At 35.3% G+C, this 11,976-nt stretch overlaps 1 long non-coding RNA gene across 1 annotated transcript; it reads left to right on the forward strand.

The window, feature by feature from the left end:
• Positions 1 to 1,974: 1,974 nt before the first annotated feature.
• Positions 1,975 to 10,262, forward strand: LOC112767346 (uncharacterized). Its single transcript, XR_003815063.2, has 7 exons — positions 1,975 to 3,394; positions 3,612 to 3,658; positions 3,972 to 4,043; positions 8,235 to 8,357; positions 9,304 to 9,496; positions 9,640 to 9,775; positions 9,888 to 10,262. It is a non-coding gene; the product is annotated as an uncharacterized lncRNA (long non-coding RNA).
• Positions 10,263 to 11,976: the final 1,714 nt, after the last annotated feature.

Here is an 11,976-nt window from a genome sequence, read left to right on the forward strand (position 1 = left end):
TAACCTTCCACTAACCACAGGAAGACGAAGACACGACGGCGACACCACGGTGCACCAGCTGGAGGCCTCGACCAACGATTTCACCTAGGAATGGATGACGTGTCGAGCAAGAAGGGGGAGACGCCGCAGAGAAGGAGAAGGAGGAGGCTGCGGAGACGACCGACGAGCGGCGACCTGATGGCGAGCTGCTCCAAGCCACGAACAGAGAAGTCAGCAAAGATGGGGACGACGTGCTGAGCTACCTGGGTTCTGGACAGGGACAGGGAGAAGAGGAAGAAGCAGAGGCATTGAGGACTTGGGGACGGTGACGCAATGAACGGCTAGGGTTTTCCTTTGCTGCAAAGAGGCCAGGGCTTGCACGAATGATTGGGGGAAGAAAGGGGGATTGTTCGCGAATGGTTCTGGGTTTTATTTTTTTTTTTACAAATAAACAAAACAGCGTCATTTTCTATCAACCGGCCGGTTATCAGTCCGGTCCAACCGACCGATTTCCTGTCGGTTCAATAATTTTTAAGAGGTTTTTTTCTAGCAGTTGGACCAGACTGCTATTACTGTCGGTTTCTGGTTGAACCGATTCGACTGGTCAGTCCAGTCTAATTTTCAGAACCATAATTGAATCTGATCTTCCTGACGAAACCTGCATTGCGGAGCCTCTGTGTTTCTTACAATGCAGCTGCCTTCTTTTCAGTTCCCATATTTCTTTTTATATTTTTAACAAGTTCTTTAGCGTTCACACAACTTTTAATAATATAGCATATGCAATCTACATGTGTGGTATTAAACCTTAAAATAATAATAATAATAATAATAATAATAATAATAATAATAATAATAATAATAATAATAATAAATTAGTAGCTTTCCTGTATGATTTAGTAGCTTGTAATTTTTTTGTTTGTAACGGTGACTTGTGCTTGTATATCTTTTGGTTTTATTTGTTGTACTCTCTGCCAATTTGGCGTTTCAGAGGTTCTAATAATAATAATAATAATAATAATAATAATAATAATAATAATAATAATAAATAAATAGATGAAAAAAGTTATTGAATTCAAAGTTCAAAATTATTTTTTAACAAAATGAACTCAATTAGCATTTAACATATTTTTGTCTAATAATAAGGATTTCAAAAATATAGAATATCATTTATTACTTTTGGGTATTGTTTATATACCAATATCATTTGAAACAAATATATAACTTTTCTTTGTTTCATTATTTTAAAAATATTATAAATATTTTTAATTATTTAAACTTGAATTTAAAATCATTAATTAAGGTACCAAATTGAGATACTAGTTACCAACTTAACTAAAGAGAAATTTATTACTATTATACTACATACATTATGTGAATTAATCAACTAGCTAGTTAGCTAAGTATAAATTAAAGAACATTGGCTGGAATAATGCTTTCAGTTTGGAACAAAACGACATTGTGAAGTCCTCAAGTGTGGATCGGAATTAAGATCTTCGAGCATAATAAAATTGACATAAAATAAAAAAGATAAAGATAAAGAAAAGAGTATATATCTATTTTGGTTCTCAAAAATTTCAGATTGAACACTTTAGTTCTCAACTAAAATTAATTACTTGATTGGTCCATAACAATTAACTCCGCTAGTCACTTATGTCTTTTACTCCGTTAATTCTAACGGAGGACAAAATAGTTCCTGACAACTCTAATAGGGAACAAAATGATCCCTGATCTTCTCTCACTACAAAAAAATTATGTTTTAGCGACAAACTTTTAATGGCAATAACATAATAGCCACTAATTTCTTAATTTAAATTATATTTTTGCGACAATTATATATTTGCCATTATTATTATATATTATAGTGGCCATTATTACTATTGCCAGAAAATTATCTTCCTTTTTACTTTTAATTTTAATTTTTCTAAATTATTATAGTGGCAATTGTAGTTATGGCCGCTAAACTCTTATTCTCATTTTTTTCTTATCTCATCCGTTAGTCAAATAGAAATCACGAAAAGAGAAGAAAGAAAATTTCCCTTTCCACCACGCGCCGCTTCCTCCTTCACCTGCGAGCTTCCCCAAACCCTCTCCATCCCTTGTTTCTCTTCACTTTCTTGCTCTCTCTTTTCTTCATCAATGAAAGATTGATTTCGCTACTGGCCTAGGTTAACTCGTGTAACCATTGCCATCGCCGACCACCACCACCACGACGGTAACCATTGACGATAGCCACCATCCATCATCCTACTCTTTGGACTTTGTTTCCATCCAATCCGCCTCAGATTTGCATCTCTGTCATCGTTTGTTCATCTCAGACGTCGCCAAGGGCTTTCAGCCACCATTGCTGCTCTTATCGCAACACCACACCTCCGTCGCTTGCACCGCCACCGTTCTTTGCATGTAGACGCACAAGATCATCACCGCCGGTAAGTCTTCTCCGTTTATTTTTTCGATTTTGGTTTGAATATTCAGAAGCATGTGATTCTCTCTCTCTGTTATTACTTTTACTCTGTTTGCTTGCTTGATCCTAATGAATCTGGTAGATTAAGCTGAAATTTAAGTGTTTAAGTGTTTTAGATCCTAATTTTTTGTTTGCTCTGTCTTCTCCATGCTTGCTTGCCTATGCCGTTGCTACTTGCTTGCTCCGTTTATATTTGGATTTTGGTTTAAATGTTTGAAATGCTTTCTGTAGAGTTTCATTAAGATTATGTTTGTATTATTGCTCATAATATTAAAATGTTTGAGAGTCTATTTGCAGTAGTAATTGTTGGCAAGGAGTGAGATGTTGATGCTGCATTTTCTAATTCTGTGGTTTCTAGAATATCATCACTATTGGTTTCATTGTCTTTAAATTACTCAAATAACTATCTTGGGAGAAAATATATTCATAGATTCAGATTATGAACTGCATTTTCAATTAGTAGAAGATTATGAACTATATTTTCAATTTCATGGTTAATTTTGAGACTAAAACCTGTTTAATCAAACATAAGTGAATATAACAGAGAAAACAATGTCATAAGTGAAGAAATTAAGCAAAAATTGTTTCTTTTTTTTGCCGTTAATTTTTGTTTGTGGGAGGGTTTCTTAGGATTGGGGCTTCTTCTTCACACAGCAAATCAGCTTCAACGAATGGGAAAGAAAAGAGAAACAAAAGAACTTGCTTTGAGTTTTGGGTTTGGAAGGGGATTTGAAAAAAATAGCCAAATGATAGTTTGCTTCTTAGTTTGTTACATTGTTGGTTTTGAATGATAGTCTTTTAGAAGTGTTGATTACACTATGCATAATATGCTCAAATGTGATTGAGTTGTTGCAGGTTGGGGTTATGGCTTTTGTCACAGGTTGAGCCCTCAGAGATATTTTTGAAATCTATATCGAATGAAGTCACTAGCGTCGAAGTCATTTACCCTTCAAGGTTGGTGCCGCAGCCTTGTTTTGATGCATACTTGCTTGGTTTTGGAATAGTTTAGTAGTTTACTACTCTTAATAGTAGATTCGCCTTCGATAGTTCGATATATATTTATTATGCGGTTGATATGTATGGCAATGTTGAGTTTGATTCCTGTGTCTGAGCCTTTAAAGAGTTGCTTAGAAACCTTCCCTGATATATGACAATTACAATGTTATTGCAGTCTGAATGCACAATTGTTCGCCGAAGATTAGGACATATTGCTCTGAGGTAATTCTCCCTCTAACACCTGTTTAAAAAAAAAAACAAATCAGCAAAAGTTGATGGTGTTGGAACAATAATTTAATATGGAATCTGTTAGTGTAGCTTCCAATTTAATTATGTATTTAAATCTTCATTGTCATATGAACTATTGTCTCATTTATAGGAGAACAATTATCCACCGAAAATACTTATATGCTACAGTTTCATTGATTCTATTTTCCTCTACACTAATGGTATGTATGTGCTCGATGGACTTGTGTTTGCTCTTTAATATCTATCTTGGCTTCAATTGATGACCATTCTTAATTGTACATTGTAGGTTTTAACTTTGCCTAGTATCGCATTCTTCTGGGTTTCATTTTGGGCTTATTCTCATTGGAGAGCCCTTCAGGTTTGTACTACTATTAGATTTGCAATGCACTTGCAGCTTATTATTCTCCCTCTATAATAATCTGTCTGTTTTGAAAACAATGTCATAAGTGAAGAAACTTGTTTCTGCTTTTTTTTACTATCTTTTTTGCATGATTTGTTTGTATTCTCAATACTTTGGCATGTATCGAAATGGTTGAGCTCACAAATAAATATGAATAGAGTTAATAAAATAATTAATATCATAAGTGGCAACAAGATATTAAGCTAATCTCTCGTTTTTCTTTCTTTGAAAAAAAATACGAATGGATGCAATCATGTAGCTCGTAATTGTACATAATTGATTCTTTATTATTTATGATTTATGAAGGAAGAAAGTCCAAGATGCTGGTTAGTATCTTGCTAAGATAAGACACATTACTGAAAAGAAATTGCAGGTGATCTAATGAACATAAACAAACACTGCAAGGTTATTGTTTATTGACTTCCTCGTTTTATAATTTTCTTTTAAATCGTCTATTATTACAAGGTTAGCCTTATGTTGTGTAAACAAGAATCTTTATGTCTATGATATATCCAAGACAGTACCATAGGAGATTTAAAATTTCAAGACAAAAAAAGCTAAGATACACAAACCAAAGCTATTAAACAAAACATTAAAACTATATATAAAATTTAAGCATACAATCAAATCATCTTATAGTTAATTAGTTACACAGAGTTAAGATACATGCATTCAAATTATTCCCAACTTGCGTGGATTGGCTAAGGTTCAAGAATCAATTAGGAATCCGGAACAACGTGTACTATTGTATGTGAAATAGTGGAAAACTTCTAGAATGAATTAACTTTTAAATTTATTATCTACAAATTTATCTAAATACATCAAATTATCTGTGTAAAAAGGAGCAATTCTATTTCAATGTCATTAGTTTGTTGAGTTAGTTTTATATCACTTTTTTTATTGTATTCTTGAATAGTTGACTCTAGGTTCTTGTATTAGTTTTTAACTTTTGGCCTTTTATTTCTCTAATGTGCAGTATATAAATAGCACACATGTAAATTCTACTAACAATAACAACAACAACAAAGCCTTGTCCCACTAAGTGGGGTCGGCTACATGAATCAAACGACGCCATTGTGCTTTATCATGTATCATGTCTACAGAGAGACCGTTTACATGTAGATCTCGTTTGACCACCTCATAGATGGTCTTCTTAGGTCTTCCTCTACCTTTCGCCCTTTGTCCATCTTCCATCTCATCCACCCTCCTGACTGGATGTTCTATCGGTCTTCTTCTCACATGTCCAAACCACCTGAGACGCGATTCAACCATCTTTTCCACAATGGGTGCTACTCCAATTCTCTCCCTTATATCTTCATTCCGTATTTTATCCAATCGCGTATGACCACTCATCTATCTCAACATCTTCATCTCTGCCACACTCAGCTTATGTTCGTGCTCCCCTTTAGCCGCCCAACACTCCGTACCATACAGCATAGCCGGTCTTATAGCTGTGCGATAGAATTTACCTTTAAGTTTTAAAGGCACTTTTTTGTCGCATATAAAACCAGATGCACTCCGTCATTTTGACCAACCTGCTTGGATCCTATGATTTACATCCTGTTCAATCTCTCCATTATCCTGTATGATGCACCCAAGATACTTAAAACTTTTAACTTCTCGTAGGATGTTTTCTCCAATCTTCACCTCTATATTGGGGTTTTCCCTTCTCAAACTGAACTTACATTCCATATATTCCATCTTGCTACGGCTTATGCGTAGACCATACACTTCTAGAGCTTCTCTCCATAACTCCAACTTCTTGTTTAGGTCTTCCCTTGACTCTCCCATAAGGACGATATCATCGGCAAAAAGTATGCACCATGGCACAGGCTCTTGGATGTGCTCTGTGAGTACTTCCAAGACTAATGTGAAAAGGTATGGACTTAAGGATGATCCCTGGTGTAATCCTATACCAATAGGGAATTCCTCTGTCACACCACCTTGAGTCTTCACACTAGTTGTGGCCCCATCATACATGTCTTTAATTGCCCGAATATATACGATCCTTACTCTCCTCTTTTCTAAAACCTTCCATAAGACCTCCCTTGGTACCCTATCATACGCTTTTTCCAAATCAATAAACACCATATGTAGATCCCTTTTATTACTACGATACCTCTCCATCATCCTTCTTAATAGGTATATCGCTTCAGTTGTAGATCTGCCTGGCATAAATCCAAATTGGTTCTCTGTTACTTGTGTCTCTTTTCTCAACCTCCGTTCTATCACCCTTTCCCATAACTTCATAGTATGACTCATAAGCTTAATCCTTCTATAATTTCCGCAACTTTGTATATCCCCCTTATTCTTGTAGATAGGTACCAAGGTGCTCTTTCTCCACTCATCAAGCATCTTCTTTGACCTTAAAATCTCATTAAAAAGCTTGGTTAACCAGTTGATGCCTTTTTCTCCAAGACCCTTCCAAACCTCAATCGGGATATTATCAGGTTCTACTGCCCTGCCATTTTTCATCTGCTTTAGAGCCTCTTTTACCTCGAAGTCTCGAATCCTTCGATAGTAGTCAAAGTTTTGATCTTCTTCCCTTGTGCATAATCGACCAAGGCTCGGAAGAGTCTTCTGTCCCTCATTAAATAACTCGTAGAAGTAGCTCTTCCACCTTTCATTAATCTTCTCCTCTTGAGCCAACACATCTCCATCCTTATCCTTTATGCACTTAACCTGATCCAAATCTCTCGTTCTTCTTTCCCGGCTCATTGCGATTCTATATATACCTTTTTCTCCTTCTTTCGTGCCCAAAGACTGGTAGAGACCCTCATATGCTCTTGTTCTTGCTTCACTTACAGCCACTTTTGTCTCTTTCTTAGCCGCCTTATATTTTTCCCAGTTATCTGCATTGCGGCATAAAGACCACTCTTTAAAGCATTCCCTTTTTATCTTTATCTTTTCTTGTATACTCGCATTCCACCACCAGGACTCCTTGTCTCTTGGTCCTATTCCTTTAAATTCACCAAAAATTTCTTTTGCTATTCTTCTAATAACTTCTGCCATCTCCCTCCACATCTCTTCTGCGCTTTCATTCCCATCCCACTTTGCCTCTTCTCCTACCCGTCTTAGGAAGCTTCTTTGTTTCTCACCTTTCATCCGCCACCACCTTGTCCTTGGGTTATTCGTATGATATCTTTTCCTCAACTTTTTCTCAACGCGAAAATCCATGACGAGCACCCTATGTTGTGTTGTCAAACTCTCTCCCGGGATAATTTTACAGTTAATGCAAAATTTCCGGTCGACTCTCCTCAACAAGAAGAAGTCAATTTGAGAGCTTGTCATGCCACTCTTATAGGTTATAAGATGTTCGTCTCTCTTTTTAAAACATGTATTTGCGATGAGAAGATCAAAAGTTGAGGAAAAGTCCAAAATAGTTTTACCCTCGGCATTGATCACCCCGAAACCATGGCCTCCGTGAATACTCCCATATCCAGTCACTTCTCTCCCAACATGGCCATTTAAATCTCCTCCTAAGAAAATCTTATCTCCCAAAGGTATGCCTTGAACCAAACTCTCTAGATCCTCCCAAAACCTTATCTTGTGTTGTTCGTCCGAACCCACTTGCGGTGCATAGGCGCTAATCACATGGAAAGCACCTCCCTCCACCACAAGTTTGATAGAGATGATCCGATCTCCCACCCTCTTGACATCCACTACGTCCTTCTTCCACTGCTTATCCACAATTATTCCAACCCCATTCCTATTCTTCACCTTTCCTGTATAACAAAGTTTGAAACCAGAAGTATCCAACTCCCTAGCCTTTGCGCCAACCCATTTCGTTTCTTGTAGGCACATAATGTTAATCTTTCTCCTTGTCATGGTGTCCACCACCTCCATGGACTTTTCTGTTAGAGTGCCTATGTTCCATGTCCCAAATCTCAACCTTCTATCGCTTTGACCTTTACCTTTTTCTTTGTGAACTAGCTTATTTACCTTTTTCTTTGTAAATTCTACTAAGGCCAATTATATTCTGCAGAATCATTTCATTTTACATTCACTGCAAGTTTTCTTTCTTTTTCATTCTTCAATTAGAACCTCTTCTATTTTTACGTTCATTTCTAAAACTTCAATATGGTATTATAGACCTCAGATTCTGAATCCTCCAATCCGGTTTAATATAGCTTTTCTAATGAATTGCAGGATATGTAGGTTTAATATAGCTACATTATGAAAAGCTACATAATGCCATTAGCAAACTTAAGCAGCAATTCCCTTCAGCAATGTTTAAGCTTTCCAGATAAAATTGCAGGGACAAAGCCAGAGGTATTTATTGCTTCTCCTAGATTTATAAATCAATGTATACGTATGTTTTTCTTTGTGTTAGCTTGACTTGGATGCTATGTCCATCAATTTGTTTTACTGTTAGTTAAATGAACCAGATATCACAAAGACATACCTTAGCAATGTATGTATTGCAGAACAGTTGCACGAAATTAATTTACTGTGATTACTAGCTGTGCTTAATCTGTTAAAGTGTTAACCGAGTTTTTTCCTATTTATGAATAATAATAATAATAATAATAATAATAATAATAACAATAATAATATTAATATTATTATTATTATTATTATTATTATTATTATTATTATTATTATTATGCAGAGTATCTCACTGCTTTTTTTCTTTCTATATAGAATGAAAGAGAAATGTAAGACTCTTAAGTCTTACCTTATCTCTAAGCTATGTCTACAACAATTTGACTTCTTTTTATTATTATTTTAAGTTGAACATCCTAAGAACTTAAAAGAATTGTTAGAACAAGGCACTTATCTTATTAATCAATTCAGTAGGAAAAGCAAGAAAAAGTTCCCTTTGTATAGTACGTAGAATATATTGTATTGGAATAATATTAAAAGTGAAGAGTACCTAAATGTTCTCTGTGTCTATCATTTTGCTACTTGCTAGAGACACTTGGCAATAATTCAATTAGATGCTTTTATGAATGAATAATTTCAGTCATCAAAGCTGATAGAGTTTTCAAGATTGATACTACCGATCGATTATGGAAATTTAAGAAAAGTCCATTGATGGGAAAATAATAATAAAAAATTTTGATGATTATTAAAAGAATTGAAAATTGAGTTATGAAAATTAATACTAATCACTTTTTAAAAAATCAAATTATTCAAGCATAGTAAAATTATTGTTACAAATTATAAGAGTTTCTAAAAAAGACCAATTTTATATTTTTGGTTTTTGTTGATGTAGTTCCGATGGCAACTTTGTGCTCGAGTTGGACTTTGAGCCTTTTAACACATCCTTTTTCCGCCCAACACTTAACAAGTCAATTGGGAATGGCGTTGAGTTTTTTAATGGCCACCTTTCCGCTAAGCTTTTCCATGGCAAGGAGAGCATGCAGCCATTGCTGGAGTTCCTAAGGCTTCATATTTACAATGGAAAGGTATGCTCTGTGCATTTCTGACAATAAATTCACAAATTTTTTAACAACAAAAGATGATTGGCACCGTTGGTAAAGCAATGAAATGACCTTGTATCTTAAAAGACGCGAGTTTGATTCCCTTTGCTGACATGATGATCACTTAGGTGGGACAATGATCTGTAACTACCTCTGAAGACATTCTTTGGAAGGATCCATATGGTCTTCAATGTGGTGATCCTTTCTCCCCGTGGTTACTTTGCTCAAGACAATGTCTTGGGATACCCTAATACTGGTGGCCAGGTTAGTTGAGAACTCTAGATCACATGATAAAATTTGTAATTCTATTTTCATGTTAACATTTTATTCCTCAATAATGTTAATTGGCATAAACTGTTCTTGATTCTATAATCAGGTTTTTTACATCTTGGATCAAGTTCGTGCATTGGAGAATGAGATGCTCAACCGCATCAACAAACAAGGCTTGGACATCACCCCTCACATTCTCATTATATCTCCCTATTCCAGATGTAAATATTTAGCTGACTTGTATATAGTGAATCGATTTTCACTAACTTGAGCCTGTGATTGCTTTTAAAATCTATTTTCACCCCGTGATTTTTACTAATATTTAACCTATCATTGGGATTGGTTTATAGCCTAACTTAATGTAACATAGTTATAGACTTGTAGCATTTTTTATTATTTAGATTTGTAACATGATTTATTACTTTTCAAGAGAAATTTGTGTATTAATATTTTGAGTTTAATAAAATATCCATTTTGTAGTAATTAATTTCAGTATATTTATATTATGCATAGTAATAATAATTGTTGGCATAAATAATTGAGATTCTAGAAAAAAAAGTAGTTTGTTATTTCTAAGCAAACGAGTATAATATAACTAAAACAAGTCTTAAGATTTTAGCGGCAATAGTAATGGTAACTAAAAGTAAATAACATTACAATTTTAGAATTACTTTTAGTAGCCATATAAATTGCCGATAAAATGGGTTTTGGCGAAAATAGTAATGACCGCTAAAAATGAATAACATTGCAATTTTGGAATTATTTTTCGTGGCCATATAAATTGCCAAGAAAATGGCCACTAATTATATACTTTTTGTGGCCATTAAAAAGTCTTTACCGGCAAATGTTATAATTACCACTAAAACTTTTTAGCGGCGAAGCATAAGACGGCTAATGTCTAATTGCCGGTAAATGTATTAGCGGCTATTTTTATTGCTGCTAAAAGCAAAATAAATAGCCGCTAAAAGTGATTTTTCTTGTAGTGTCTGTTCGGAAACGACACTGTTCTCTCCAAATTTTCATTATATCTTGTATAACACTAACAGTCTAACACTGTAACTTCAAACTACACAATGCACACTCTATAAATTTAATGTTCATAAGAAAAAAAATTCTCAACTTGTTCTCAACCAATTCATACTCAGGAAACTAATGCTTATGTCTCTCAACTAGTTGTCGTCTTCGATGGATCCCATGAATCTAGACAGCAAGTCTGATTTGTTAAGACTCGTCATTGTCGTTGCCATCTCCCTCCTTCTCTGCCCTAACATCTCCATGACCACATTATCCACCACTCCGATTGCTTTCTTCATCTTCTTCTCCGAACCAATGCTCAGTAATTGCTTCAGTTTCCATATGAGCGACAATGGCGATATTGCTCGTTGTAATAGCTTGGATGCGAGGTCGAAGCTGTCTGCCAACTTGGACTCTGAGAAAGAAGGAATGAAGCACTCGATGTCTATTTCAAATGAGAATTTGCATATGATGTCGAAGGAGAATCTTATGATGTCCTAATGTCCAATAATCTATATTGTTTGCCAGAGAGTGGAGAAAGGCGTGCCCTTGGAGTAATTGTGGAACTTGGTCTTGAGGATGTCGTGGACGTTGTCGGGGTTGGAGGTGATATTATCAAAGACGTGGAAGTAGATACTTTTGGTGGGTAGAGTGCAGGGGATGTGGATGTACTAGTCACAAAGATTTAAGAAGTGTGTGGTCCATGACATGTTGAGGTAGGTGCGACACGTGTGACAATTACACCATGGCTTAATTTTGGAGGTAAAGAGGAGGAAGGAAAGGATGAAAAAGTAGACTGTGAAGGTGAAGAAGGAGAGTATGAATGTTAGGGTTATGCGAGATATGATAAAAATTGGGGAAGAACAGTGTCATTTTTGAATAAAGGGGTCAGGGATCATTTTGTCCCTTGTTAGAGTTATCAGGGATCATTTTGTCCCATGTTAGAGTTTTCAGGGACCATTTTGTCTTCCGTTAGAGTTGACAGAACCAAGGACCTAAGTGACTGACGGAATTAATTGTTAGGGACCAATCGAATAATTAATTTTAGTTGGAGACTAAAATATCTGGTTTGAAATTCTTTGAGGATCAAAATGGGTATATACTCTAAAGAAAATTAAGAAGAAGAATTAAGGATCGAAAAATGATAAAAAAAAATGACTATTCACATGAAAATATATCTT

Source organism: Arachis hypogaea, chromosome 17 (genome assembly GCF_003086295.3).
Source record: "Arachis hypogaea cultivar Tifrunner chromosome 17, arahy.Tifrunner.gnm2.J5K5, whole genome shotgun sequence".
NCBI lineage: Eukaryota > Viridiplantae > Streptophyta > Magnoliopsida > Fabales > Fabaceae > Arachis > Arachis hypogaea.